Source organism: Pleurodeles waltl, chromosome 8, assembly GCF_031143425.1.
Source record: "Pleurodeles waltl isolate 20211129_DDA chromosome 8, aPleWal1.hap1.20221129, whole genome shotgun sequence".
NCBI classification, from domain to species: Eukaryota; Metazoa; Chordata; class Amphibia; order Caudata; family Salamandridae; genus Pleurodeles; species Pleurodeles waltl.
The window spans coordinates 1,526,437,595-1,526,451,083 of record NC_090447.1 but is presented as its reverse complement, the minus strand read 5'-3'; positions in this window follow the sequence as shown (position 1 = coordinate 1,526,451,083).

Here is a 13,489-nt window from a genome sequence, read left to right as displayed (position 1 = left end):
TACATGCCAACAATGGGCATCCCCGGGTATTTAAATGGAGCATACCGTTTGGTGAGCTGTTGAGAGTTAGACAAAATTGCTTGGAACATACTGAATTTGCTGTACAAGCTTGTGACATGTGCCAAAGATTTATATTCAGAGGATACCCACAATCAGTATTAGATGACGCCCTTTGTAGAGCATTGAGAAAGACAAGAGAGTAGCAGCTAGTTCCTAAGAAGGTCCCCCTGAGATCTGAAGAAGTGAGCAAAGAGGCCAGATATATCACGGGCTTAAATGTGTCAAGTTATGAGTTTAAAAGACTCATTAAATGAAACTGGGAGCTACTTAGGATGGATGACTCCTTGAATCAAATACTGCGCACCCACAAATCGCATACAAAGGGACGGCTTCATTGGGTGATCATCTGACCAACAGCTTCATGTATAGCAGAAGTAATGATACCTCAAACTGTCTGAAATCGAAACAAAAGGGTTTTTGGTGTTGTCAGAAATGCAAAGCTTGCTCTCATGGACAGAATAGGATGTCTTTTTAACTGAATAATGGTTCAACCAAGTTTATCAGTGAAAGGATTATCTGTGAGACAACACATGTAGTATATGTTCTGGAGTGTGTGTGTGCAAATTTGGAAGCAGAGGTTCCTGAAGGGAGGCCACTCAAGGTGAGGTGTTGAGTGTAGTTTGACACCGCGGCCCCCCCCCCTCGCTCCCCCTCCCCCCTAAGAGTGGATGCACAGTTGGAGTTGGGCCTCTCCATTGGAATGGAGGCCCGTGCGGTGATAGGGGCAGTGGTTGCTTGCTCCCCTATACGGAGCGCGTAGGCCCTGGACGTTTGGGGCTCACAGCGCCGTAGTGGGCATACAGTGGCAGCTGGAGCTGTCATTGGGCTGGTTTTTGAGGAGACACTCCCCTGCGAGGGAGATCTACTTGGGATCCTGGTTTGCCCAGCTCTGAAGTGCGTGACCAGCAAGCTGTGCATTGGATACGTCGGCTCGGGGCAACACTTGTGCTGCTTCTACATGTACTGGCACCCTACTCCTGTGGGGGGTAGGGGGTTAAGAGACTGAAAGGTGTTGGGTGGCAGGGATACGGAGCTCGACTGTCTGCCTCGCGCCTGGAAGGATTGAGCCTGGCATTTGATGTGTTCCTTCTTAATTGCCACTTTAGCAGGTGGACACCATGGGCAAGGATAGAACGCAAAAGGCTACGCAGCAAACTAGGATGGACCAATGCACATTCAGGGTTCGAATGCTAGTCTATAAAAAGATCCCCCAAGCCGCTCAGAGAAGGGTGCGGAACCCACCGGGGTGCAAATCCTGGCTGCTATTGAGTCCACGCAGCATGCCATGCAAACTCAGATTGCGGCCATATCGGTTGGTCAATCTGCTCCGAACGGATCTAAGAGTGGTGGCGGAACGCTCGGTGGCCACTGAGAAACAAGTGACATGCCTGCAGTCTGAGATCGACACACTGAAGGCCTCGGTGGCCATCCTCGAAGCTAAAACGCACAAACTGGAAGTGAGGGTCGAAGATGCGGAAGGTAGGGCGAGGCGGTGTAACCTCCGTATAGTGGGCTTCCCCAAAGGGATGGAAGGGGCGAATGTTGAGACGTTCTTGGAAGACTGGATCTGTAAAACATTGCCTGATGCCCCCTTATCGGCTGTATTTGTGGTGGAATGTGTGCACAGAGCCTTACAAGCGCTGCCACCGCCGGGAGCCCCTCCACGAACGATTATAGCCAGAGTCCTTAATTATAGAGACCGGGATGTAATTTTGCAGGAGGTGCACAAACATGGAGATCCTACATTTGAAAATCACATCATCCGTTTTTTCCCTCACTACACCAGGATGGTGCAGTTCCAGAGACAATCCTTTACTGGTGTTAAACGCAGGTTCAAAGAACTGGGCTATACCCATATGCTGCTGTTTCCAGCCAAGTTGAAAGTTCTCCATGCAGGTCGCTCGCATTTTTTTCAATCTCCTGAAGCGGCTTGGGACTGGTTGGAGCGGAACGATGTGGCGGGAACGCCGGACTCCGTGGTTGGAGAGAGTGACAGGAGACCCCGTGGGACAGCAGAGGTGCATACTGCAGCCCGAAGGAGCACCTGACGACATCATGCTGGCCAAGGAGGCCGAGTGATTGTTCGTTCAGACGGTACCCTGAGCCTTGAACGTCGGAGACGGGAGCAAGAGGAGGCTAAACTGTTGGTTCAAACTGTCACGTCGGAGGCGTCCTCTCGCTCCGGCTCGCCCTGTGTTGCCGGCAGACTGTCTCCGGAAATGAGCCCTGATGTCACCTGAATGCTCCATTGGTCCTTCGGATGTGGTTGGAGCCACATACTTTAGTTATGGATGATTCTTGAGGTCTTCCTGCTGTTGTACGCTCTTTTCTCTCTTTGGCCCTCCCCTCTCCTCCTGCTGCTGTCTTAGAATGAGTAGTGACAGGGGTCTGGGTCGATAATTGTTCCGGGAGTTGCTGCGGAGTGGTGGAACTGAGCTGACCCCCCCTGGTTGTTGTTGTTGGTTATAATTGTGGGTACAGTGTGTGGCAGGCCGGATGACTGGCGTGGACGGAGTATCGGAGCGCTGTCTGGACCTGAATCTAGCTATCGAGCGGGAACGGCGATCACCTCTCACTTCTGGACTATAGAAGTGATAGCGGGGTACACACACGATTGGGCAGACACTAGTTGTGGGAGGTTTTTACCCGGGGTGGGATGGGGAATTTATTTGTGGGTTCTTGTTTGAGTTAGAGTTCTGTATCTGACACTGTAGGCACTGTGAGTGTTCTTCTGCTTAGGGGCATCGACTGGCCTGGTTGCGCATGCGCGAACCGGGGGTTTAAGTTGTGGGGGCTGCGTGTGGTTGGGGGGAGGCGCCCCGGAGGGGTGGTGGGGTGTGTGGGACAGATTAGACTATGGTGGGTACTTTGACATACATAGTTACATGGAAAGTTAGGGGGTTAAACTCCTTTGTGAAGCGCTATAGAGTACAGATGTATCTTAGGCGGCTTGGCGTAAATATTACGCTCTTACAGGAGACTGATTTGGTTGAGAATTTGGCGGGGCAGCTATATTTGGTGACCTATTCCTCCTACGCTAGAAGGGTTTCTGTCTGGGTGGCCCCTGGGACTCCCTTTATATTACAAACTCTAAAAGCAGATGTGCAGGGGCGTTACATATTTTTACACGGCACACTGAATGGCCGTGAGATCTGTCCGTTAAATATCTACGCCCCTAACACTGATGATGCAGGATTCTATCATCAGATCCAACAGGAATTAATATCATATGCAGGGATACCCATTCAGTGGGCAGGTGACTTAAATTGCGTCCTTGATGGAGCCCTAAAATATTTCCCTCAAGACCTGACAGTTGTAGCCGTTGTGGAGAGCCGTCTGCTTCATTTGATCACATGGCATGGGTTTGTGGCTCGGTCCAACCTTATTGGCAACAAGTGGTGAAGACTCTGGGGGAGGTTATGGCTGTGAGAGTGCAGGTGACAATGAAGCATTGCCTGCTGGGCCTGATTCCAGTCCCCAAAAAAGGGTTGAAAAATGGCATAGAGATTTGGACAGTTGGGGCTTATATTGGTGAAGAGACGCATTGCGATTCGCTGGGCCAGCCCGCACCCCCCGATGCATGGTACCTGGCTGAGTGATTTAGCTGAATGGGCTATCACGGAAGAATGCCGCTTCCGGAAGGTACAATTGGATGAGCATGCTGCCTGAGATTTGGAGTTCTGTTGTGCCATGATTAATGAGTTGACTGGTGTGCAGGAGAGCGAGGGAGAAAGTCCTTTGAGCGATGTGTCTGCTTGTTGAGCCCCAGTCGTGGTCGAGTCTTGCCGTATTAAGTCCAGGGGTCCCTGGGGTATGGATGTGTGTTTTGATGATCATGGGAGGGTACTCACCCAGTCGTGCTGCACAAGTGGGGCGCCATGGGTGACTCCACCTCAGCCCCCTTGCTCTGGCTTCTGTGTCGTCCTGGGATGCTGTTGTGAACCACTTCAGGATGCACCCCCCCCCCCCCCCACCACCACCCCGTCGCACCTGCCTGCTGCACCGGATGAAGGACGATTATTTGTAGCGCTATCCATTGGTCTGTCGATGCTTACTTTACTTACAGTGTCTAGATGTTGGTTATTATGTTATGGTGTACTACACTGTCTCTGTAGGGGTGGGCACTGTGCTGGTGGGCTGCTGTAGGAGTTATGTTGGTTGGGTCACCCTAATCTAATGTCACGGATGCCTTATCTTCTATGCACGTTCAGCTGGAGCAGTTGTGTAGACCTGGAGCTGGTCTTTTCAAAATGTTATTGGCATGGAGTGTGCGATTGGTCTGATATTCCCCCCCTTAAAGCACTGTGTCATACTGTAGCACATAGTTGTATGTGTTTATCTTCTGCATAAATAAACAAGTTAAAATGTTTTTTAAATTTCTGCAATTTTTGTCCACCTATGTATAAGATTCCTTGTCATATTAGTTATACTACTAATTTTAAAGGATAATCTAAGCATTGGTGCCTTTTTGCCCTAGAATATGTAGACTTGTCACAGCGGAAACACTTTTTAAATGTCCAATCTGTGCATAAATATAAGACAACCTCAATTGTAGCATGCATATAACACTTTAGCCAGGGAAATTGTCCTTGAGGGGAGACACATGACTCAGCAATTTTTATGCAGTTGGTGGTTAGCACGAGACAATTCCATTTGTACACAATTTTAATAGAATCTCAGGGTGGACATATACTTATGGTAGCATGCACAGGACACTTTAATGAGAGATTCTATTTTAGGATTAATGCCTTAGTACTATGGACTTGAAGGTGGACATATACTGACAGTAGTATGCGTAGGACACTTTAGTGAGAGATTCGATCTCACAATACACGCCTCAGCACTTTAATGAAAATGGCTGTAAGCCCAAGATACTATTTTGCATTTTCCAGGTGTCTCACCTGAATGTAGTTGAAACACAGGCACAAGATCTTTTATTTGATCTCAGAATACATACTCAGCATCTTCATGAAGTCGTCTGTAAGCACAAGATACTTTACTTGGCGTTTTCCAGGCATCTCACTTGTATATAGTTGAAAGATTTTTATTGACTGTGCTAAGTTTGTAAAACATTTTTTTAGTGGAGATGCCAGTTCTAGCCCTTTGACTGAGATATCTATACGCGCAAGACACTTTAACCTTGATATTTCAAATAGCAATATGCAAGTGATACGTTTTTCTTAGGACACTTTTGGGGGGATATGCCTGCTTTAGCATTTTAACACAGATAGACACATGCACTACACACTTCATCATTGAGGATGTGCAAGCTATACATAAGGCATTCCAAATTATAACACGCTTTAGGAGCATTAATTCTATTCGGTGTTATGTGGGAGGTTGCTGCAATATGAGAATTAGATGATGCAATATCCTACAACATTGAAGAAATCTTAGGGACGCAACAGGTAAATAGGGAATGTAGTACTATACAAAAGGAAATATTGGGATCTTGTTGTGGATGTATTCTTGGGCTCCATACCCGTATTTTTAAATAAGACAGCATTCGTATCATGTGCTTAAATTAATATAATAACAACTTCTTGTATTGTGTATATGCCTTTAGTCCTCGAAATGATTGGGAAAAACTGTTAGAAAACTCAACAAGGAGTTTTGTGTGTTATAAAAGTAAAATGACACGAGAGCGGTGTGAAAGAAATGTGATGCATGATGATGCGGCGGGTACCTTTACTGAAGTGCTGAAATAATGGAATAGAAGCATGGAATGTCACTGGGATAACACATAAATTTTCTGTGAATGCAGGTTTATAGAGCAGTTCTGAATAGGTTGGGTACTTTACCGTTATATACTGGTGTGGCAATTAAACTTTGAATCTGTGAATGGCCAGGACTGCATATGGGCTGCTCTCAGGGAGTCTGTGGAGAGAGGAAAATGGCGGACAACTGGGAGCACTTCATAAAATCCGTTTGAAGTCTAGAGATTTTTGTTTTATTGGTGGCAGGGAGGGGCTTTGTTCCATTTAAGTACCCTCTGCACTTTAACTAACTCTATGGCCAGTTGAAGGCTCGAGCCGAAACGTGTTGCCCGACTTGCAGCTTTGGCACTATGGATGAGAGAAATAAATAAATGAAGGTGTTATTTACCGACCTGGCTGTGCTGCCCGTCTTTTCAAACCACTCCTGAATTGCTTCATTTTTGGATGGACGTAGAGTGGTGCGGGAGAAAGACTTTCAGCAAATATATCTATCTATCTATCTATCTAATTCCCTTAAAAAACAAAAGTTTACGGGGACATTATAGTTAGGCCTACATTATAAACGTACAAAACCATAGAAATTCACCTGTTAAGAGTTATCTCAAGTAACTATAACTCGTGCCCTAAGGTAACTATAATTAGACATAGGCCCTGGGGAAGTGGTGGTCCACTAGGCTACAGGGGGGTCGGGCGCCCCCAACCCACATTCAAAATTCCAGTGACCCTAGGACCTGACCCATCACAAGTGCTTTTAAATTTTTTTAAAAAAATCCCAGATTCGCGGATTGGTCGCAACTCTCGGCAAAAATTTAAAAAAAACAAAATGTTTTTTGCTATGGGGAGGTCCCACCGGAACCCAGCACCAGAGCTAAGGGGTCAGGGTGTACCTACTCTGGCCCCTTTCTTTTTTTTCTAATATCTTTTTATGGGACTCGGCTGATGCCAAGTCCCAAGATGGCTGCCAACACTTCCTTGTTGAAGTGCTGGCAGCCAATCAGATCTCAGCACGAGATCAGGTTCGCTGAGCGTTCGCATCCCTATATACACAAATTTGGATTTTCTTTAATTTCTCAAAAACTACTGAACGGATTTACACCAAATAACAAAAAAAGACCACTTTCTGGACCAAAAGCTACCCGTCTCCCAAATTTGGTGTAATTCCATCCAGTGGTTCAGGCGCTATTCCTGTTCAAAATCCCTATTAAAAAATGCATGGGGAAAATGCGTTTTGGGATCCCACCCCTTTTTCTAGGCCCCTACTTGATTGATCACCGCAAAACATTCCAGACAGATGCTGAAGGGAGCGCTGTAGTTGTTTGGAAATTTTGTGAAGATTCATCAAATGGTGCCAAAGTTATTGGCAAAACAACTCTTTTTCTATAGAAACGAGGTCCTAACTATAACTCCCTAGTGGCGACTGCCACTTGTTAATGTGTATATATTTATTTTTCTGTCGGGTTGCTGGAACCACGGCATCCAGTGAGGCCCTCCTATGTGGTAACCAAGTACCAAAAACATTAAAACAAAAAAATTAGAACAATCTGGTCATAGACCAGATGCTACAACCAGCTGCCTTTGTGCAGACTGTAGACAGAGCACCATGGGGTTTGGTTGCCTACAGTGGGCTGGGGATAGGGCCAGACCCCTGTTGGGCACAATTGAACGCTGTGGAAATAGAGAGGTGGTTGGCCATCCGCAGATGGTAGTCTTTGGCCGTCCAACCGCCTGATGCACCTGACCAAAATCTTACACATGTAATATATAAATGTGTGTAGTATCACGTTTCCCCTTTTTCAAGAAATCACACCTATAATTATGGTGCAACGGAGTAAATATTTGTTTGGGAACACAAAATTCCTACCATGCAGAATGTATGCACTTAAAAAACCAAGTACTCAAAAAGCGAGTAGTTTGTTTTTTGCTTGGTTAAAAGGTTAGAAGATTCTCACATGATGCCCAGCTCAATTCCAGCCTCAGAACTTTTTAAAGAGGTCCAATAGTTATTTGACGACTATAGATTCTAAACTATGCCATTTAATGTGCACATCCAGAATGAAAAGTTTGGCCCTGTATAGATCTACTGGTAATATTTCAACCTTAAAGTTTTCAAAATCAGGGCAAATGAAAAGCCACCATAAGAACAATCACTTTAAGCAGGTTGCCCAAAACTAACATCAGATTTTTGCATACTCATAATAAGGTGATAATCCCAACTTCAATCAAAGCGGAAATACACTTCCAAATACTTAATGGTTGTTACTTGTTATAATTTGGCTCCTTGCAAATACCAATTACTTTCAAGGTCTCCAAAACATAATTTTGTATATTATCCACACTAAATAACAATCTGTTTACCTTGCAATAGTAAGTTAATTTTTACTTTTCTAAGTTGTCTAATATTTTTTATAATTGCTAGGGATTGAAAGCCTTATATAGAAATTGGCGGATGGAATACTTCGTCACAAATGTGGCAAATGATCCGTTCACCGTATTTCAAGTGCATTATGGCGCATGGCACTAGTAATAAAACAGACGGAATATCCTCCATTTTGTGATGGAGTATTCATCAGCCAAATACTAAATAAGGCCTAAAGTAAACAGTGTGAACAGGCAGTGTGATGGGAGCCCATATTATTAGAAACTAAACAATAAAGCGATTAATTTAAACAAAAATAGCTTAAACAGAGCAGGAGCCCAGCCACAACCCTATTTTAGACCGCCTTGGATAGCTATTCATCTTGACTAGAACCCTCATGTAGCCAACCCAACCTGGGCCCAATTATTCATATGGAGTACCATCATTATTTTCTATAGACCCAGAGGAATCTCAAGCTTACCCTTTCCCACTCCCCCCCAAAGTACTTCTTGGTTGACATGATCAAAGGCTGGTTGGCCGTAGACCACAAGGCAAAATGGCCATCCATCCTACTGTTATTTTGACAAAATAAAACCTATTCCAAGGAAATATAGCCCTAGACTCTCTCCATTGGGTTACCCCTTTTAAATCTAATTTACCATATATTTTCCCTACTGAGTCAAAAAGAGAAATTAGCAATAGTTGGATGGGTTGGAAGCATCACTTCTATTAAGGATAGGCACCTCACCAACCATTCGGCCATTATAGTTGGCCAACGAAAGAAGGGAGCTTACATCATGGACCAACATTCTAAATTATACCATAGGAGAATACAAGGAATACCATCAGGGAGTACTGCTCATAATAGTTTAATTTCCAAATTAACACTTTTAATAGCTATGGAATGCTAATACGTCCATATTAATGTTTTTATAGTCATTTTCACTAGCTGGCAGAAATTACTATTCAAACCATATGAATAAAGCTCCCAGTTTTATGATATTTATTTGTTTCTACATTTCTGTCTGTATTTATACATTTTTATTTTTTGCCCATGTTATATAGATGTATCCATACTTATGTTATGCTTAGTGTGAAAAATGAAGTCGCAATAGTTGTACTCCCACCTTTATTTACCTGACAAATGTTTACCTGTTTGAGTGTCCAATAGGGTTAACCATTTACAGTACAATGTAGTGATCTGAAATCGTTTGCACTGTAGAACAGCTTAAACAGCTGTTATGCTGCAGTCATTCAAAACTTAATTAGAAAATCTTTTTCATTTCTTTTTACATCCCCTACCTGTCAATCTGCAGAGCTGTTGGTATAGCACTCATGATTGACAGTAGTGAGTATTGTCCAAAAGAAAACCTATTTTCTGTAGTCATCCATATTTAGAAATAAACACAGACAGGAAAATACTAAGTTTTCTCTCTGTATTTAACTGTAATAATCAGTAAACACGAAAAACTGGGAGTCTTACATATAACCAGTCAGAGAACATGTATATACCTTCATTATGGGTCACAGCATATTATCTGGAAGCAGCTGACAGTATACAGTTATTAACTAGTGTAAAAAACTGGATTATTATTTGGGGTGGGTGATCACCTACTTCAAGGAATAAACAACCGTTGCCCCTTGCCAAAGTTACTAAATTAACCTGAGGTCAACCCTGTGGTAACTTTGGCACAGAGCAGACAGGAATAAGTTAGGGCAATGTGTTATTTTAAGTTGTCTGATATTTATAAAGTGCTTGTTCACCTGAAGATATCATGGCACTAACCTTTTTTTTTTTTTTTTTACAGTTTTATGTAACGCACACTGGACCCCACGGTATTGGAGCACTTTATACGAGCACCAGTTACATTACAAGGGCACACTTATTTTTTGTAGATTAGGCGATTTACCCCAAATCACAGGATGCTGAGCCAGTGTCAACACTTGAACCCAGCTCCAAAGTCAGCAGCTCTGGCCGTAAAGCCACATCCTCTCTTGAGAGGGAGCTGAATGTACTAGAATGTAAGGTTACACTTAGGAGTGCAATTGAAATGCTTTCTTGAAGAGCCAGGTTTTTAAAGCAGTCCTGAAGGTTTTTTATTCAGTGAAGGATCGGATGTGCAGTGGAGGGAGTTCCAGGCAGTAGGGGTAACAATGAGAACCTGCGACCTCCAACTCTTCATTTGCAGAATCTCAGCACCACCAGGAGATTAGCTTTAAACGCGCTGAGTTTTCTCTTTGGAGTGTATCTCACTACTCAACTGGTCAAGAAATACAGGCCAACCCTTGCAAAGCGTTAAAAAGTGAGCCACAAATGTTGAACTGAATGTGCTGCTTCACTGGTAACCAGTGGAGCTGTTTCAGAAGAGACGTGTAAAGTATTTATGCAATAATGCAGTCAAAATGCATAACAATACAAATCCTGAACCAAATTAGAAAAACAGAGTAAAGTTTCATAAACAAAATGACAAAAATTCAAAAGGAGTAGTGGAGATATGAATTCTGAAAGTTTTAAATAGAAATAGCGCCAAGAAGCACAACGTAGGGGGCGTGGCCAGACGCCCATGGCAGAAGAAGTCTCTCCGTGAGGCTCCCGCCTGAAATCCCCACCCCGGTACATCCTGATTACCAGAGGGTTCCCAGCCCCCACCGGCACATAGCTGGAGGTGCAGGGGGGGCCCCGTGCCGGTTGCGGAGCGGACGGAGCACGCGCGCCCTGGGATCGGGCCGGACTGCCGGGTGGCCCGGAGCCACGAGGAGCACAAGATGGCGGCCGCGACTGGAGAGACGGAGCTAGCCGCCCCAGTCGTGGAATGTGCAGACTGAGATCGGCTGACACCCCGTAGACCACTGTAAAGAGCGCAAGGGGTGAGTCGGGGGATGACGCTTGTCCGGAGTGGACAAGAAAAAAGGGCCCAGCGGCGCGCAACGCACCAGGCGAGCCAGTGGGCGGACTTATGCGGTGAGGAGTGAGGCCTGGGGCCGGAGGACTCCCTGGGGGGCAAAGATCGGCCCTCTGGGGACGGGAGTCCCCAGCTTAGCAAAGGGCTCCAGAGGCAGTGGAAATAAGAGAGAGGATCCCCTACTCCGGATCAGGGCGCAGCGGAGCCGGACCCCCTGGAAGCAATAGCGAACTGACAGCAGAAACGCAGCAGCCGGCCCAGAACTGTGCGTACTGCGGAGGGCTCAAGAGGGTGACCAGAGCCCTGGTGAGTGAACTGCTGGGGTTCTGCCCGGATAAGACCCAGGAAACGGAGACTTGCACAGAGGGAGGAGATATTCCACATTCCTCTGCTATAGCAGAACAAGGGGGTGATTTGTAGAAAAGAGAAGGCAGCACAGGAGACACCCCCATAATGGGGAGATTCTAAATACAGACTGCACCTTCAAACCCCAAGTGAAAGGAACCCACAGCGGTGACACAGGCTTGTAGTGGCGCAGAATTGGGAATGCCGCGAAGTGTGAGGGGCCAAAAAAGCCCCCCAATACATTCATGAGGTCGAATTTACAGAGCACACAATAAAAGGCAAAATAACCAGATATCCTCTGTGAACAGGAGGGTCTAGGAGCTAGGAGAGACAATAAAGAGAAGGGTGACTGTTGCATCCACCATCATCTAATACCGTGGAGAAATAGCAGCGGAGTTCCAGAGATGGGAAAGGTTAGTCTTAGGATGGATACAGAACAGAAAGATGATATTGCTGCGGACGCAATGGCAGGTCCGCGCGGAACCAAGAATACCCATCTTGCGGAGAAAACCAGAAACCCCACTCTTCAGGACGTACTACAAGCCATAACAGCATCTCGTGAAGCCTTGGAGGGGAAAATTGATGCCCTGGCTACAGATTTAACAATACTCAGAGACGACCACCGCCGCCTGGCAGAAAAGGTATCCACCACAGAAAAACAAGTCAAAGAACTCATGCCAGAGGTTAGGGACACAACTAAGATCACGCAGCAGATGGAGAAGCGAATCCGCGACCTGGAACTGCGGGCAGAAGATGCGGAAAATAGATCCCGGCAAAATAATATCCGAGTGATTGGTCTACTAGAACGCATCGAAAAGAATCATTTGGTCGAGTTTCTCGAGGGCTGGCTTAAAGAGGAAGTGGCAGAGGGTGGACTCTCTCCCTTTTTTGTGATTGAGAGGGCACATAGGATCCCCGCGTGCCCTCCGCCACCGGGGGCTCCCCCAAGGCCGATTGTAGCTCAGTTGCTGCATTACAGGGACTATTTGCTGATGCGGAACCAAAGCAGGAAAAATGGAGACCATACGATAGACAATCATACGATCCGTATATTTCCCGACTTCTCCCGCGAAGTACAGAAACAGAAGGCCACTTTTCGAGATGCTAAACAGAAACTACGCCAATTGGGGTTTCAATATGGGATGCTGTTCCCTGCAAAACTTAGAGTGGTGGTTAAGGAGGGCACACAAATCTTTACCACAGCTGACGAAGTGTGTCAGTGGATTGATTCACAGGCAACACCAGAGAAGGATCATCTGGTGGAGGGTCCGCAAACTTGACGTCAGGGGAAACAGGCATAACCGGTATCGCAAATTGGGGAACCCCTCTAATAAAGAGATGCAAAAAGAAGATCAGAAAGCAATGGAAGCAGTGGCATCACTAAGCGGATCAGACCTCAGCTCTCACTTAAGGGCAGATGAGGAGCTGGAACAATCAGGATCAGATCAGGACTCAGAAGCGTCGCACGCATCAGACGGGTTGGGTCCAGAAGTGACTCCAGGGACGTCAGACTGCATCATCAGATCCACACAACTCTGGACTTATATGGAAGATGCGGCATGGACATGGAATGGCTACCAAGAATAGTATAGCAACGACCCGCTCCCCTGCAGCCGTGAACGACACGGCTGGAGAGGGCTGAATCTGTAAGAGGGGGACTGGGCCCACAAACACCCGCAAGCTTAGTAGTCCGGGGGTGGGGATAGGCAATGTGGCATACTCCTCTCCAAGAACTTGAGGACCGCCCCCAGTTTTCGACAGACTAGCTGAAGTAACTGTTTGGGTGAGAGTCGTTCAAGCTTTTGTCCTGGGGATGGGGAGTTGGGAAGTTAATTGTTGGGTTACGATTATTGGGTCATGTGAGTCACAGAGATTGGTAGCAGTGGAGCGGGAGCAGCGGCGTGGGAGGGTAGGGATTTCATTAATTGTGGTACAGTGTTGGGCGCAAGAACAACAACGGATGACACAATGGTATGGCTACATTAGATTCATATAAATTCCTTTCATGGAATATCCGGGGCATGCATATGATGGTCAAGACGTATAAGGTTTTTTCATACTTACAGAGGAGGGGGATTCAGATTGCAATGCTCCAGGAAATGCACTTA